The 17,757-nt window shown below is 38.9% G+C and overlaps 1 long non-coding RNA gene across 5 annotated transcripts in view; it reads right to left on the bottom strand.

The window, feature by feature from the left end:
- The window catches only part of LOC102957224, a 313,391-nt gene that overhangs the window by 207,667 nt on the left and 87,967 nt on the right, over window positions 1–17,757 (bottom strand). For all 5 annotated transcript variants that reach the window (XR_006215588.1, XR_006215587.1, XR_006215590.1 and 2 more), the window contains one exon: window positions 13,645–13,748. This is a non-coding gene — a long non-coding RNA (uncharacterized LOC102957224). The remainder of the gene's footprint in view (window positions 1–13,644; window positions 13,749–17,757) is intronic.

The raw sequence follows: 17,757 nt of genomic DNA, 5'->3' as shown, positions 1-17,757 counted from the left end.
GTAGATCATGGGACACCTACATGTTGAGGTGGGTCCCCAAACATCTTGAACCATGTGAAAGATACCATATAAGGTGCCAGCATCTTCTCTCCTACAAGAAGCTTAGAGTCTAGACTGGAGGCTAACACTTTTGAATTGATTGATACAGCATGAAATAAGTAGATTCTATTCATGATTGTGTGGGTTTAGTAGATGAAGAAATCATTTAGAGCCAGGCTGATCAAGGCAAACATTGGGAAGGAGGTTCATTTTGAACAGCAGTTAGCTGTGGGAAGGCTAAGAGGACTAGAAAAGGCATCCCAGGCTCAGAGTCTGCATGAGCAAAGGTGTGACAGAAAAAATTTAGAAGATATATCAGATACATAATGGATCCACATGCAATAAATGGTTTGAAACAAAAATTTGAAATATTCAAACTAGGCTAAACTGCCTTCCAAATATTTCTGTAATGTCAAATGCTTCCCTTATTAAAAATCCACTGATTATTGCTTGACAAACTATAGTACTAATCTAGTTCTGTATAACAAACCACCACAGACCCAGTGATTTATGACAACAACCATTTTGTTTACTCATAATTCAGGGGATAAGCAATTTGGGCTGGACTCAAACGAGTGGTCTTCTGTTGGTCTAGTCTGAGGTCACTCATACAACTTTTGTCATTCTGGCAGCTCATCTGGGGTTAAGTGGTCTTGATGGCTTTGAATATATGTTCCTATTTTGGAGACCATCTTAAACCATGGATTCATTCATGCTGAGGGCATGAACTCCACCTACCACACTCTCTGCATCCCCCCAGACTCTGCACTAGGTGGAATCTGGCTCATGGACTCTGCCCTTCCATCAGGGTCACAGTGAAGATTCTGATAAATGATATTGAGAGAGCTAAGGGTTATGGATCTGAAGCCAAAACATTTACCATTCTTTTACCATAGGGAAGGAATTCTGAGCAGTATTTCAAATTTGGAGGTAAATCTATGATATTTATCCAACTAAAAAAAAATCACCCACTACCATGAACATTCTGGAATGGTTAGATAGAGAGATGGTAAACCCATCTTGTTCAGTGCTCTACAATAAGACATGGAAGGAGTCTATGGTGTCAGGAAAACATAGCTATGATGAGCCTGAGTGGTGACATTCTTTACTCGGTGGGGAGAAAACAAATCTGTGTACTCCTAGTATATGTCTGCAGGCTCTGGCATAGATCTGGAAAGGAAATATTTCTCCCTTTGGTCTAAAACACAAGACACATAGCAACTAGCAACTCCTTTTCTCCTTAACAGCTGCATACGGATTTGTCATACCTGCAAGTAATATTTATTTTCATTTACTTTTGGTATTGAAAATCCAGCTCCTTAACCTTCTGATATTTGAGAAAAAAATATCATTTAGTGGCCTGAAACAGCATCTAACTAAATGGTGTCCAAAAAGATGGAAAATTTCATCTTCTTTCTAAAAATATCCCAGAGTGGCTTTTATACAGGGAGAATACATTTGTTGCAATACTCTGCCTATAGCAGCTGTCCCAAAGGGTAGGCAAGGTTCTCAAAGTACTTCAGAAATGTTAATGCATTTATTCCTCAAACATCCCTAATTAATATATAAAGAGCAAGAATTTATTACCATTTTTTTTAAAAAAGAGCCACATTAGCATCTGTCCATATCCCCGTTGTCCCTAACCCTGTGGTGCACATTGACCTGACATCCAAATGTCACCATTTGCATCTCTTTGCCCAAGGGCTTCTTTTGACACCACATTTCTCTGGCCTTATGCACAGCAGGCTGAAACAACTGGAGAATTAACAGTCCCCAGGAGCAGCCATCAACTAATGCCTGACAAAAATTAAAAATCGGTATGCAGTACCATCCCTCTACAACAACCTCTACCCTCTGGTGAGATGACTCTGAGCTCCATGTTCTACAATGGCTTCAGGGTACCCAGTGGGATGGAGCTCCAGTTACCAACAGCGACACTAAAATTGAGCATCTCCCTTGAGTCGTCTGCCTTGCTGTCCTGGTGCTTCCTGGAGTTGCCTTCTAACTAAATCACTTAAACTCCAATCTTTGTCTCATGTTCTGCTTCTGGGGGAAACAAACCAAGACAAACAGTGATGCATAGAGTAAAACTGTTTGCTTTTAATTAAATCAGATCTAATCTTCAGGTCTGGGATCTAAAATTGCTTCCATAAGACCTTCCTCTTCTTTCTATATTTAGAATTGTGAGAGGCACCTGAGTGACTCAGTTGGCTGGGCATCAGACTCTTTATTTCAGCTCAGGTCATGATCTCAGGGTCATGGGGCCAAGCCCTGAATTGGACTCCATGAGCATGGAGCCTGCTTGGGATATTTTCTCTCCCTCTCTGTCTCTCTCTCTCCCCCCTCCTCCACTTGTGCTCTCTCTCTCAAAAAGAAAAAAAAAAAAAAAGAATTGTGAGGTTTATAAATTAGAAGAAAAGACCACAGGACATTTTATTCCAAACTCCTCATTCTACATATGAGGAAACTGGAGGTCAGAGAGGTGAAGAACTTGCTTCTTGGGGTAAAGCAGAGCATCTTTCATTTCCAGAACAGCACTGTCCATACTAAACCACCCCACATTGGTTGTTCTGAGAGCATCTATCTTTCCTTACTGAATATGATGCAATCGAAATAATATAGTCCAGTAAGGTAGAGAGCAAACTTGCAGATAGCACAATAAAAAAAAAAAAAAAAAAGGCTAGAATAAGAAATAGGGAGCAAAACTGGAGATATAGGCTTTGAGTTATGGAATGAATAAGTCATTGGACAAATGATACAGCATAAGGAATATAATCAATGGAACTGTGATAGCCTTGTATGGTAACAGATGGTAGCAACACTTGTGGTGAGCACAGCATAACATCTAGACTTGTCAAATCACTATGTTGTACACCCGAACCTGCTGTAATATTGTATGTCAACCATACTCCTATAAAAAATAAATAATAAATAAAAATAAATTTTAGGGGGTGCCTGGGTAGCTCAGTCAGTTAGGCATCTGACTTCAGCTCAGGTCATGATCTCCTGGTTTGTGAGTTGGAGACCCGTGTCGGGCTCTGTGCTGACAGCTCAGAGCCTGGAGCTTGCTTCTGATTTTGTGTCTCCCTCTCTCTGCCCCTCCCCTGCTTGTACTCTTTCTCTCTCTTTCTCTCTCTCTCTCTCTCAAAAATGATTAATGGTTAAAAAAAAAAGTTTTTAAAATAAATTTTTAAAAATAGGGAAAGAGTAAAGAAAGAAAAAACAGGTTAGCCTAGCAACGAAAGGTTAAATAGAGTGCAGTGGCTCTCAGTTTTGAACAGACATTGGAATTACTTGAGGTGCTCTTAAAAATGTGGAGGCCTGGATCCATTCCCCCAGAGATCCTGATTTAACTGATTTGGTGTGCACCTTTGGCACTGGGACTTTAAAAAAGTAATGCTCAGTTGACTCTACTGTGCAGCCAAGATGGAGAACCACTGGTCTGGCATACCAAAATTCTTCCATCACTGAAATAAGAAATCATATTGCTTTAGGTAGGGACTCTCAGCAGTCAAAAGAGGCTCCAAGGATATTAAAAAATGAAGAATTAACAAAAGAAGGTGTAAAAATATTTTACACATGTATTTTAAAGGTTTGCATTTAATCAGCTAACATTTATAGAGAGTACTGTGCAGTATAATTACATATAAACTACAGTGCCTGTTGTAGGGCAAATAATGGCCCCAAAGATGTCTGCATCAAAATCCCCAGGACCTGTGAATATGCTGCCTTACTGATAACTGAGATTTCAAAAATATGATTAAGTTAAGGTTCCATAAATGGGGAGATTATCTTGGATTACCCAGGTAAGCCCAATGTAATCACAATAGTCCTTACGAAAGGGAGGCAAGATGGTCAGAGTCCGAGAAGAAGCGAGGCTAGAAGCAGAGGCTGGAGTAATTGGCAGTGGCTGGAAGGGGGCCAGGCACCAAGGAATGAAGGTGACCTCTAGAAGCTGAAGAAGACAAGTGACAGATTCTCCCCCAGAGATCCCAGAAGAGAAACATCCCTGCCAACACCTTGATATAAGCCCACCTAAGATCCATTTTCAGACTCCAACCTCCAGAACCATGATAATAAATTTGTGCTGTTTTAAGCCACTAGGTGTGTAGTAAATGGTTGCACTAGCAGCAGGAAACTAATACAGGGCTGCTGGTGTGAGCTAGTCATGATACACACTTTAAGGTTTTGTGGTAAACATTTCTTTCACTCCCATACCCACCATCCCTGTGGATAATGTAACCTAAAGATAAGAATGAAAGCCTAAAACTGGAGCCCTTTGTGACTGTGCAGTCCAAGTCATATGACTCTCTTGGCCCCAGTGACCAGCACTGGCTCCAAGGACATATGATAATGCTGCAGATGACATCAAATAGGACACAGGCTAACATCTGCCTAAATATGATGCCCAATACAGAGAATTAGGGATTCTGAAGAATCATTTGTTCACTTTTTTAAATCTATTCTTCTATTCATCCATTTATTTATCCACTCAACCAACACCATTTGGCTCCTGCTATTATGTTGGGCAGAGGTGTGATCTAGTATAGTTAGGATTTCCAGATAAAACGCAGTTAAACTTATTTCAGAAAAACAACAAATGATAATATATATATATAGAAATTAATATATTAATATTAATATTATAATATTGTTTGATGTTTACTTGAAATTCAACTTTACCTGGATGTCCTGTATCTTTATTTGCTAAATCTATACAATCCTGAGGTTAGCAGTTCTCAGCCAGAGTTCCAATAATTTGTGGCCGCACTTTGTGAATGACCTGTGCTTATAAAAACTTAGAACCTGATTCTAACTGAATTTATTCTGGCATGCTGCCTCGTGCCAGAGAGAAGAGTGGACTTTTTGTCAGAATAAAAAGAAGGCAATGCACACAACACTTTGGCACCCCCTGGGAGATGAAAGCTGCCATGCTTTTTGAAAGGTAGAAAATAAGGGAAGAACATGATTGATCCAGTGTGTATTACAAGGACTCATAGACTATCTTTTAAATTCTGCCCTGTCATTCACTAACTGTGTGACTTAAGGGAAGTTATGTCTTCTCTGAACTTTGGGGGTTCTTTGCCTATAAAATTAGAACATTATATAATTTCTAGGTCATTTGATCCACCAACTAATATTTATTCTTGATCAAACAACTAATATTTACCTGCTATGTGTCAAGCCTCATTCTAGCTGCTAGAGATACTATGTCGAACAGGCCAAAGTCCTTGTTCTCAAGAAACTTATATTTCTTTGGTTATATAATGATTAAAGAAACTATCCCGGCACTGAAGCACACAGTCGGTGTTCAACAAATGTTATGGAATGACTGCTTTGATTTACGATAACTTAACACCTTATCCTCAAGAGGCTTACTCTCAAGTAAACAGGTTAGCCTTGCCTGCCTTGTTTGCTCAAAGGCTTAGGAAATGCTATTTGGGAAAAACTATTTAATCCTGAGTAGCACAGGGTGTCAGAGAACAGATTTCATTAGGTTCTGTACTTCCTCTGTGAGAGAAGTTTCCAAGAAGCAGTTCATGACAGGAAGAAGTACAGTGGATCCTATGCTGGGTTTGCCTGTAAGTCAGAAGGCCCATGCGGGGGATGTTGCAACTTTTGCAGCTTTGGTAACCCATATGGAGATGGGGACAAGCAGGAGTCATAGGCATCTATGTATTTACATTCAATTTCATGTATTCAAGTAACATTTATTAAAGTAATTTCCATGCACAATGGAGGTAACCTTCAGTTTTCAAAGCTGACTGCAGTTCACACTGCTTATATGCAAAAATCTGGCAGCAGCAACTGTGCTCTGAGATTATGTAAGAAAGAAATATCTGATGGAATCCACAGTATTTTTTTTCATGTTGTGAAATATAATTTCCCTAATCTGTATGTGTGCCTAGGAAAGTATAAATAGGAAAGACATTTATCACAGCATAGAAAGTCATCTATTTATTCAACAACTATCCACTGGATGGCCTTTATTAAGCATAGTACTGAGAAGAGAAGAGAAGAGAAGAGAAGAGAAGAGAAGAGAAGAGAAGAGAAGAGAAGAGAAGAGAAGAGAAGAGAAGTCATGTAAGACCTTGCTACTGAAAGTGTGATCAATCTGTGGACAATTAGCATCACCAGCTATGAGTTCTTCAGAAAGGCAGGATCTTGGGTTCTACCCAGACCTACTGAACTAGCATCTACATTTAACAAGGTCCCAGGGTGATTCAAATGTACATTATATTTTGAGAAACCCTGATGTATGATACCATCATGATGACCCAGAGAGGATGCTGCTAGAGAGACAGAATTTATATACAATATCAAGAAATAGGGAGTCAGTCTTAGTCAGTTAAGCTTCTAACTCTTGATTTCAGCTCAGGTCATGATTTCACGGTTCATGAGTTCAAGCTGATAGCACAGAGCCTGCTTGGGATTCTCTGTCTCCGTCTCTCTCTCTCTGCCCTTCCCCTGCTTGCTCTCTCTCTCTCTCAAAAATAAACAAACATTTAAAAAAGAAAAAGAAATGATGGGAATAGCTGTATGATTTTTCTCAAATTAAAATCCAAATCTCCTGCAATGCCGTTCTCTTTCTTTTTTCTCACATGTCATTTCAAACTTTTTTTTTTTTCTTTTACCACAAACAACAGTGGTAAACGGATTCGAAACTATATTATTCCTGTCTGTATGTATTTATTTCCTGGGTTTCATTTCTTCCTTGTGAATTCTTAACTTTGGGTATGCAAATTCTCTATTCATCTTGTTTTTGAATAATGCAGCCTCACTAATACGTGAATGCTTTTTGCCCTTAGCTTCAAATATTCATGCCAATAGTTGGTATCAGATTAACATAACAGGTAAAAAAATGACTCCAAAATCAATTATATCCAGGTTTGCAGTATTTTTTATATCCGCAGTAAAGTTTAGTATATCTCCTTCTCTGTGAATGTACATTGATTTTTTGTAAATTGAAACACAATGCTCATACAAAAAATTATAACCCTTTTATTTATTTATTTATTTATTTATTTTTAATTTTTTTTTTTTTTTTAACGTTTATTTATTTTGGGGACAGAGACAGAGCATGAACTGGGGAGGGGCAGAGAGAGAGGGAGACACAGAATCAGAAGCAGGCTCCAGGCTCTGAGCCATCAGGCCAGAGCCTGATGCGGGGCTCGAACTCATGGACCGCGAGATCGTGACCTGAGCTGAAGTCGGACGCTTAACCGACTGAGCCACCCAGGCGCCCCCCCTTTTATTTATTTTTAAATGTTTATTTATTTTGAGAGAGCACACATGTGTGCGCACGCGCAAGCAGGAGAGGGGCACAGGGAGAAGGAGAGAGACTCCCAAGCAGGTTCCACACTGTCAGTGTGAGCCTGATGCAGGGCTCAATCTCACCAACCACAAGATCATGACCTGAGCCAAAATCAAGATTCAGGTGGTTAGCTGACTGAGCCACCCAGGTGCCCCAATTATAACCCATTTAAATACAATTCAGTGGTTTCAAGCATATTCATGAGGCTGTACAACCATCACTTCATTTCTGGAACATTTTCATCTCCCCATAAAGAAACCCTATACCCATTAACAGTCACTATCCATTTTTCTTTCCCACTGCTCCTGTTCACCACTAATTTATTTTCTGTCTTTATGGATCTCCCCATTTTGGACATTTCATATGGCCTAAAGTGTCTGGTTTCTTTCACTCATGTTTTCAAGGTTCATCCATTTTGTCGCATGTCTCAATTCTTTATTCCTTTGTACGGTTGAGTAACATTGCATTGTGTAGATGTCCTAAACTTGTTTATCCATTCATTTATAGATATTTAGTTGCATCTGCTTTTTGGCTACTATGAGGAAAGCTGCTATGCACATTCATTTACTAGTATTTGTGTGAACTGATGTCATCAATTCTCTTCTGCATGTACCTAGGAATGAAATTGCTGGGCCATATGGTAACTCTATGTGTACCATTTTGAGGAACTGCCAAACTGTTTTCCACAGCAGCTACACCACTTTAGCTTCCCAGCAGCAGTGAGTGATGGCTCTAATTTCTCCACATCCTTGCCAACACTTGTTCTTGTCTGTGTTTTTTTTATTATAGACATGCTGTTTGCTGTGAAATGGTATTTCATTGTGGTCTTCATTTGCATTTCCTTAATGACTAATGATGTTGAAAATCTCTTCATGTGTTCAGTGGCCAAGTGCAAATCTTCTTAGGAGAAAATGTCTACTCAAACCGTTTGCCCATATTGGGCTTTTTGTTGTTGTTTTGCAGAATTCTTGATATATTCTAGCTACCAGACCCTTTACAAATTATTTGTCAATATTTTCTGCCATTCCATGGGATACTTTGTCACTCTACTGATGATGCCCTGTGGAGCACAGGTTTTTTTGTTTGTTTCCTTGTTTGTTTTAATGTAGTCTAGTTCATCTATCTTTTCTTTGGCTGGTTGGGTTTCAAATTTTTTTTTTTAATGTTTATTTATTTATTTATTTATTTATTTTTTTAATTTAACGTTTATTTATTTTTGAGACAGAGAGAGACAGAGCATGAATGGGGGAGGGGCAGAGAGAGAGGGAGACACAGAATCGGAAGCAGGCTCCAGGCTCTGAGCTGTCAGCACAGAGCCCTACGCGGGGCTCGAACTCATGGACCACGAGATCATGACCTGAGCCGAAGTCGGACGCTCAACCGACTGAGTCACCCAGGCGCCCCTGGCTGGTTGGGTTTCAAAAGTGTCGTATCTAAGAAACTGGTGCCTTATCCAAGGTCATGAAGATTTACACTTATATTGTCCTTTAAGAGTTTTGAAATCTTAGTTCTTATTTAAGGTCTTCAACGCATTTTGAGTTAAGTTTAGTTTACGGTGTGAAGTAGGGGTCAAGCTGCACTAGCACCACTTTTTAAAAACATCAATTTTTGAAATGCTTTGGCACCTTTAACAAACATCAGTTGACTGTAAATGTATGTAAAATGTGTTTTATTTCTAGACTCTTAATTCCATTCCACTTATCTATATGTCTACCTTTATGCCATTACCACACAGTCTTGATTATTATACTTTGTATTAAATTTTGAATTGGAAAGTGTGAGTCCTCCAACTTTGTTCTTTTTCAAGAGAGTTTTGGCTCTGCTGGATCCCTTGAATTCCCATATGACTTTTAGGATCAGCTTGGGAAATACTGCCGTCTTGACATGAGAAGTCTTCCTATTCATGAACATGAATCATTGTTATATTTATGTAAGTATTCTTTCATTTCCTTCAATGATGCTTTTAAGTTTTCCTATGGTTGCCCAGGGGATTATAAATAACATCTTAACTGATAACAATCTAGTTACTTTAACATGAGTTTAATTTCAATACTATGCTGAAACTTTGTTCCTATACTGCTTGATTCTCCTCTTGTTCCTCTGTGTCATTACTATCATATAAATTACAACTTTATGTTCCATGTGCTCATCAACACAGATTTATGGTTGTTCATGTATGCAGATATCCTTTAAATCAGAGAGGAGAAAAAAAGAGTTATAAACCAAAATACATTTTTACTGTCTTATGTATTTACTTATATAGTCACCTTTACTGGTAGTTACTATTTTTAATGTGGATTTGGTTTACGGTTTAATGTTCTTTTATTTCCACTTAAAATATTTTCTTTAGTAATTTCCTGTTGGTCTCCTAATGACAAATTCTCTGTTTTTATTTATCCTGTAATATCTCTTTTTCCACCTTCTTTTTGAAAAATGCTTAGGCTAAATACAGAATTCTTGGCTCAACTGGTTGAAAAGACTTTTGGGACATTACATATACCATCTTGCTGCCATCTGGTTTCCATGGCTTCTGATGGGAAATCAACTGTCAATCTTATTGATGATCCCTTATATGGAATGAATTTATTTTCTCTTGCTGCTTTCAAGACTTTGTTTTTGTCTTTCAACAGTTTGTTTATGGTGCGTCTAGGTGTGAATATGAGTTTATTCTACTTGAAGTTTGTTGAGTTTCTTGTATATTCAGAATAATATTTTTCATCAAATTTAGGAAAATTGGGACCATTATATATTTAATAGTCTTCCCTGTTGGCTCTCTCTTCTCCTTGTGGAACTTCAATTATGACTATGTTGACATGCGTATAAGTCTGTTCATTTTTCTTCATTTTTATCTGTTCCTCAGTGTATATAACCTCAATTACTTTATGTTCAATTGTGCTGAATTTTCTGCCTGCTCAAATCTACTATTATGTTCCTCTAGTAAATTTTAATTTCAGTTAGTGTACTTTTCAATTCTAGAATTGCTACTTAGTCCTTTTAGTTAATTTCTGTCTCTTTATTGATATTGGCTACCTGGTGAGACATCATTCTTATGCACTCCAATAGATTATATTTTCTTTGACTATAATTAAAATAAATGATTTCAAGTCTTTGTCTAGTAAATCCAATACATGAGCTTCCTCAGAGACAGTCTCTATTGACAGCTCTTTTTCCTGTTAATGTACTGTACTTTCTTGGGTTTTTTTTTTTTCTTGTAAGCCTCATTATTTATCGGAAATTGAACATTTAAAGAATAACATGGAGGGGCGCCTGGGTGGCTCGGTCGGTTAAGCGTCCGACTTTGGCTCAGGTCATGATCTCACAGTCTGTGAGTTCAAGCCCCGCGTCGGGCTCTGTGCTGACAGCTCAGAGCCTGGAGCCTGCTTCAGATTCTTTGTCTCCCTCTCTCTGACCCTCCCCTGTTCATGCTCTGTCTCTCTCTGTCTGAAAAATAAATAAACGTTAAAAAAAAAAAATTAAAAAAAAAATAACATGGAAACTCTGGAAATTAGGCTTTCATCACACCCTATGTTTTGCTATTACTACTGAGTTTTGTTTTGTGACTGGGTGTGTGGTTGGTGGTGGTGGTGATGCCTGTGGTAATGGTTTTGTTGGTTTAATGGCTTTCCTGAATTAACTCTGTTAAGTCCCTATTCTTTTATACTTGTGGTCACTGAAGTCTCTGCCTAGTTAACATCATGGTCAGCTAATTACTGGACAGATTTTTATAAGTATATAAAACCAATAAGTCTACCAAGCTTTGTTGAGGGGCTCTGTGTATCTGCTGGGGAACACCATTAGTACTTAGCCAGTACTTGACAATTCTACCTTATGTTTCACTTCCTGCTGACAACGAACCTCAAGGTAGGCCACAGTTGAGAACTTAACGCCTTCTCAGATATTTCCTGAACATACACGCATCCCTGTGCATGCACATAAACTTTATATACTTGTGATTGTGTATGTGAGCTTTTTAAAACCCCTATAGATATCTCCTTTCCCAGCTTTTCCTTTAAAACTTTTTGGTTAGCCTGTGGTTTTCTCCATAGTCTGTTATTTACTGCTTCAGACAGACACAAAGGTAAGCAGTTTAATTCTAATTGTTTTTGACAAATTCTGCCAGGTTAAAGGATTTTTTTCCATTATAGGAGGTCCAAGTCAAGGCAAATTAAGACTGTCTTGCAAGCAGGGTCTTTCAGGGAACGACTAGATAGGTCAAATAATGATAATCTATGGGAATGAAGTTTAAAGGAGCTTCAACTCTGTTTCTCTTCTAGTTGCTACCAGGCTGCCATATTTAACTATGGGCATGGGCTCTAGGTTTTCTTTTTTTTTTTTTTTTTAATTTTTTTTTTTTAACGTTTATTTATTTTTGAGACAGAGAGAGACATAGCATGAACGGGGGAGGGGCAGAGAGAGAGGGAGACACAGAATCGGAAGCAGGCTCCAGGCTCTGAGCCATCAGCCCAGAGCCTGACGCGGGGCTCGAACTCACGGACCGCGAGATCATGACCTGAGCTGAAGTCGGACGCTTAACGGACTGAGCCACCCAGGCGCCCCAAGGGCTCTAGGTTTTCAAGGCAACCAGCTACCACATAGTTTATGGGTGGGAAGAGAGCAACAGGACAAGTTAAAATGCCCTAAGAATAAGGCTCACTGTTTTTACTGAGATCCAACCATTGTTACTGAATAAATACTTCCCATATAACTAAAAGCCTTTTGTTAATTTTCAGAGTTATAAAAATGTTGATTCTATTTATTACCAATGTTTTTGTAGATTTTATGGAAGACAGAATTTTCAGAGATCCTGCCATATTTGCTGACACCAATGACATTAATAATTTTAGAGTAAAAATGCATAAAATGTAAAATATTGGTCTGAGGGGAAATTAGAAAGTCTTAAAATTTCATCTTGTTTTATTGTTCAATACCTCCCATGAGGAAACAATATGTTATCTGTGTAATACTATAACTTTGTGAACACTGTGCATATTCATTTTCCTGAGAATTTTGTGAAGGCATAAAATGGTCTATATTATATTAAACATAAACAGGAAGATGTTTTCTGAAGATGCCTATTTCTCAGAATGGCAGCTGTACCTTGGAGACAGGGACCAGCTATTTAGGATAAATAAATTGCTTCAGGCCTAGACTTAGAATTCAAGAAATGTGGTAAAATAAGCCTTGACTTAGGTGTTTCATGTTTAAGATAGGGCCTGGAATTTGGTGAACTATTGCAGGAGGTAAGAGTAGAATTTCCCATTGTGGAGTGGTAGCCCCAAGGAGCAAGCCAGCCAGGGTGAAATCAGTACTTTTTGTTATTAACCAGACTACTTGTGATACCAATATTGACTGTGTTTATTTTCCTTGTATTACCATTGAAGGTGAGATCCTTTTCTGAAAGCTAGATAAGAATGTGTATTCAGGAGAAATCTAGACTTAACCTGATCCCATCTTAAAAAAAAAAAAAAAAAAAATGGACCCAAATCAGCATTTTTTGTATTTCGGATCATGTGCAACATCATTAAACGTCCTTAGAGTCAAAGCTTATCATCAGAGGCCACAGGCATAATTTTGCTTAGGCTGCATAGTCATGAAAGGTTTCAATGTCAGACTTTCAATCTTACCTTTAGATTATATTATCTATATGGTCACTGGGTCAGAGGATAAGCACTACAGGAGTGAAGAAATATATAAGATATTGTTGCTTAAAGTGCAGTCTGTGGACAATTAGCATCACCATCTTATGAGAGATTTTCACATACATAGAATTTAAGGCATCACACTAGACCTACTGAACCAGAATATACATTTAAACAAGATCTCCTGGTGATTCATGTGCACATTAAAGTCTGAGAAGTACTGCCATAGATAATCTAGCCATGGATTGTTGAAATTTGATTGTATACACTCCATTAAACAAGGCCTTGGGGAATTTAAAAGGTTGTTTTTGATCTTTCTAGCTACTCTGCTCCTTTCAATTGCAAAAGCAACAGGGCAGCTAAAATATTTTAACCTCAATGTGGCCTCTTATAAGTTATTAGCTGAGTTATATTAAATATCATTCTATATAACGTTGCAGTAAAATTTCTATGGTGAGAAACAGAGAAAAGTCATGCTTTTTTCCCCCCAAGAAAGTTGATTTATGAATCCTAGAGAAATTCCATAGTTAAGTCATTTTATGTACTGAACAGGGTCTACACCAAGAAAGCTACTTCTTGAAAGAACTGCCAAATACCATTCTTACATATTTAATGGGCAGAGGTGAAAATGATGATAAGGAACAGTCCTACCTTGTTGCAGAGCTGAACTTTCCAAAATTTATTGAATATATGAATTGTCACATTATATGAGAAATTCAGTAGTAGGTTGTCCAGGCGTCTTGGGAGGAAAAGCCCTGTAAGATAAGGAAGATCAATGGAAATCAGGAGCATCTTAAATCAAGTTCGCTAAAAGCAGAGCCTGAAATGGGGATTCAGATGTATGGGATGTATTGCAGGAGGCTTCTCCGGTGAAGGGGAGTAGGGGAAGCAGGATGGGCAGGGAAAGCACATGAGCAATGTGGTATGAGCTGATGTGGTATCTAACTTCAACCTGATCCCACAAGGAGCTCTGGAGTATGAATTTCACCACAGAACCCCCTCTAAGGCCAGGGAACTAGCCTGTCCCTAAGTCAGTCAGTCATTGACTGCCTCTTGAGGATAGACATGACCTCCTTGGCTAAGGGCAAGTCCCCAGAGCAGGAGTCCTCATGACAGCCAACAGAGATAGTGGTTCCTATCTTGAGGACAGCTTGGAGGCGCATCACCAGGGCTTCAAAGGAATCATACTGGGAATGAACCGTGACTCTAAAACATCCATATTATTACCCATGAATACAAAGCTCAGTATGATCTCACAGCCTCAGAGGAGACAAAAAACAGATCTTGATATAGGGCATATTTTCCATTCATCCATATTTATTTAATCTGTATAATTTTAGCATGTATGGTGTGCATAGTGCTAAGCTGGGCCCTGTATGTTTTTTTTTAAGTTTTCAATATATGGTGTCTTATTTTGGGTTCTACTTTAAATGCAAACCCTGAAACAAGGACTTGGGTACAGGTAATATGTCTGGAAAGTAACTTCAGGAAGCACAAAAGAGGGTTAGGAAAAATGAGAGAGGGAATGAAGAAAAGGTTCACTCCAAAATAGATTGTGAACTGTTTGTAGTAAAAAGCTCTTGTATAGCATATCACCACCTTGGGCAAATGGGGTTCAGTCCCATTGGTGACTTTTTGAGGAATGACTCAGAATTGTGCCACCAATTCCCATCCCTTGTTTTAAAAGGATTGTTTCTGGAGGTGTGATCTCCACAGCACAGCCTGGCTACCGTGACTTTAGGCTGTATATAACATGACTGGAAAGAAAAAAAGGGATCAGTTTAGACTAATCAAAGTTTTCATACACGAAGTAAGAATGCTCCAACTGAGGCAGATCAAAGGCTAAGGAATACGATACAAGTAGAAGAAAGGGAGTTTGAACTTGACCTGCAGAGAATGAGGTGTTATGAAGATTAATATGGGCACAGTAGACAATAAAAGCACTGATTTCTCATGATCATTGCGGCAGAAGACTGTAGCAAGATTAGCAAGCATGCAGTCATCCAACAAATATGCATTTAGCACCAACTGTATGCACAACCTTCACAGCATCAGGATCAGAGAGACAGCGCCCTAGAACTCATCCAGTGTGGTCCTCCAGCCTGAGTTAAGTCAAGACTAAGCAGCATTCCTCCAAAAGCAAATATCAGCCCTCAAATGTGGTACCAAGTTGCCCTCTCCCAAGGTTCAGGGAGACCGCCCAGCTGACTCAGGTTGATTGAGCCTGTGGGGTCCTGGGCACATCTGAGGGAATTTCTCCTACATATGGTGGGCGGGTTGGTTGCTAACCCAAAGCTCAGGAGGCCAAGGTTCTAAATCATGCTCTGCCAATGAGCTTCACAAGCTTTACCCCTGTCTGGGACTCCATTTCTTTTTCTCTAAAAATAAAGCAACCCGACTTGGGGATGTCTGCAGCCTTCTCCTATAAAATTCTGCTCTGATGAAACCTCAACCCTCGTTTTATGGAATGAGTACCTGGCTGATTTGCCACCTCCTCAAAATCCTGCCACACCTGCAACATGTTCTTCCAGAAAGGTCCAGCAACGCTTTTGGTTCTGCCTTTAAACTAGCATGGCAAAGTCATTCCTCATATTAAAGGTCATTTGCCCATTTGCAAGGTTCATAAAGCAACAACATTCTTTTTTATTTGTTTGAAATTAGCCACCTTGTATTTCCCTTAAATAAAAATCTAGTGGAAATTCTTCACCTCATCAATTTTCATAACTCAGGAGCAAACTCAGGCATGCGTTCCTTTTGTGCAGAAAAGCTCTTCTGTGATGTGTTTTGGGTTTTTTTTCTACATGAACAAATATCTCTAAATAAAGTTCTACAACATTTATTATTTTCCACTATATAATATTTTTAAAGAAAAAAAAGAAAAGAAACACTTGTGAGATGTGCTGATTGATAACAGAATAGACCATGCCTATGGAAAGCCTTTCTACTCACAATATAGAGCCACTACAAAGCCAGGGAGGTGGTGGCTTACATAAACCTTAGCCATAAGGATCCAGGAATAAATAAAACACCATCCCAGATCTATAAAATGACAATAAGTGTCAGTGCTCATAAGTATTCCCAAATCCGCATAGTCAGCCGCAGAATCTCAACATGCCAGGTGTTCCACCTCCAAGTCCAGACAGAGATCTAAGCTGTGCTTCTCTGAATAAACCCATCTGAGAGCATCAAGAGCACATGCTGTCCTTGAATTCTGGAGTAAGTTGGCAAATGCAAGTTCAATCAAAGGCAATAATGTAACAAGTGTTCCAAGTGTAATAATAATAAATTTCTACAGCCAAATTAATAGGACATGCAAGACCTAAAACCTAAGTGGGAATTAAAACTGCTCTTTTAAATGGAAAAAAAAAAATCAAACTGTGTAGAAAAGAGGCATCACATTAGTCACACACGCTAGAAAGGTCTAGATTCCCAAGGACAAGGGGCATTTTTTTTTATTCCACTAAGAAAATAAGTGTTCATGGCTAATGTTGCAGCACTAAGTTGCACTAAGTGAAAAATTGCATTTGGTTGCTATTTTTGATAAAGAAACTGTTTGTGAATGTTCAGCAAGGGCTGGACTCCAGAGGGATCAGATCAGAAATGTCATGTGTTTATAAGAACTTAAGAGAAGGAAAGAATGTATCTGTCAGCCTTGGATATGCAGCCGTGATGCCTTAAATATTGTGCATATAACAACTCTGGAAAACATTTTCGTTTTGCCCTTTGGGACTTGAAGGAATAACTGCAAGAAAACAAAAACAACAAAGGGACGATCCATTTTACATATCTGAACTCTCTAGCAGCCACATTATTTAAAATCCTAAGTTTCATAAAAAGATTGCCTTGATAGAAACTTTAAAGGCCATTTAGTTCAAGTCGCCATCTATGCGGGAATATCTGATGGGTGTTTATTCTCAGCTTGGACACTTCAAGCAGGGAGGCAGATGGGGTCTTTGTTCACATCTCACTGCCCTGCAAAGCCATGACTGCTTATCTCCTTGCTTTTCTTCTTCCTTCCTTCCTTCCTTCCTTCCTTCCTTCCTTCCTTCCTTCCTTCCCTCTCTCTTCCCTCCCTTCCCTGCCTCTCTTTCTTTCTTCCTTCTTTCTTCTGTGCCTCCTTCCCTCCTCTCTTCTTTCTTTCCCTCTCTCTCTCCTCTCTCCCTCCTCCCTTCCTTCTTTTCTTCCTTACTCCCTCCCTCCAACCCCACTCTCTTTCCTCATTCCCTCCCTCCTCTTACCTCTTCCACCTCCCTTCCTCTTTCCTTCCTTCACCATTTTCTTTTCCCTCCTTCTTTCTCTCCTTTCCATCACCCCTCTTTATCCTTTTCCCTTCCTTCTATCCCCATCTCCCTTTCTTCCTTTTTAAGAAACAGCCCTGATTTTGAGAAGTTTTACCTTCTGTCGTGCTAAAAATCCATTCTCTCTCGATGTCCTCATTTGTGTACAGTTCTCAGCCTCAGAACCCAACACAGTGACTCTGTTGGGCCTACAGGACCCTTTCTTTCCAAATTCTACAAAAAAAAAAAAAAAAACAACCCATGCTTCTCCTTTCCCAGGTTCCAAATCTCTACAAAATTCACATGTATGGTTTATGAACTGGAAACCAGTTAGGGAAGGAACAAAATTTTTAATGCTTATATATTAGCTACGTTTTTATGATTTTGTTACTTTACTTTCAGGATGTCAGGAGAACTAGCCAGGTAATAATAATACAGTAGTCAAAATTATTGCACATTTACCATGTGCCCAGATAATGTACAGTGT

The sequence above is a fragment of the Panthera tigris genome, chromosome A3, assembly GCF_018350195.1.
Source record: "Panthera tigris isolate Pti1 chromosome A3, P.tigris_Pti1_mat1.1, whole genome shotgun sequence".
In the NCBI taxonomy this organism is placed as follows: Eukaryota; Metazoa; Chordata; class Mammalia; order Carnivora; family Felidae; genus Panthera; species Panthera tigris.
This window is presented reverse-complemented; position numbering and strand designations above follow the sequence as displayed.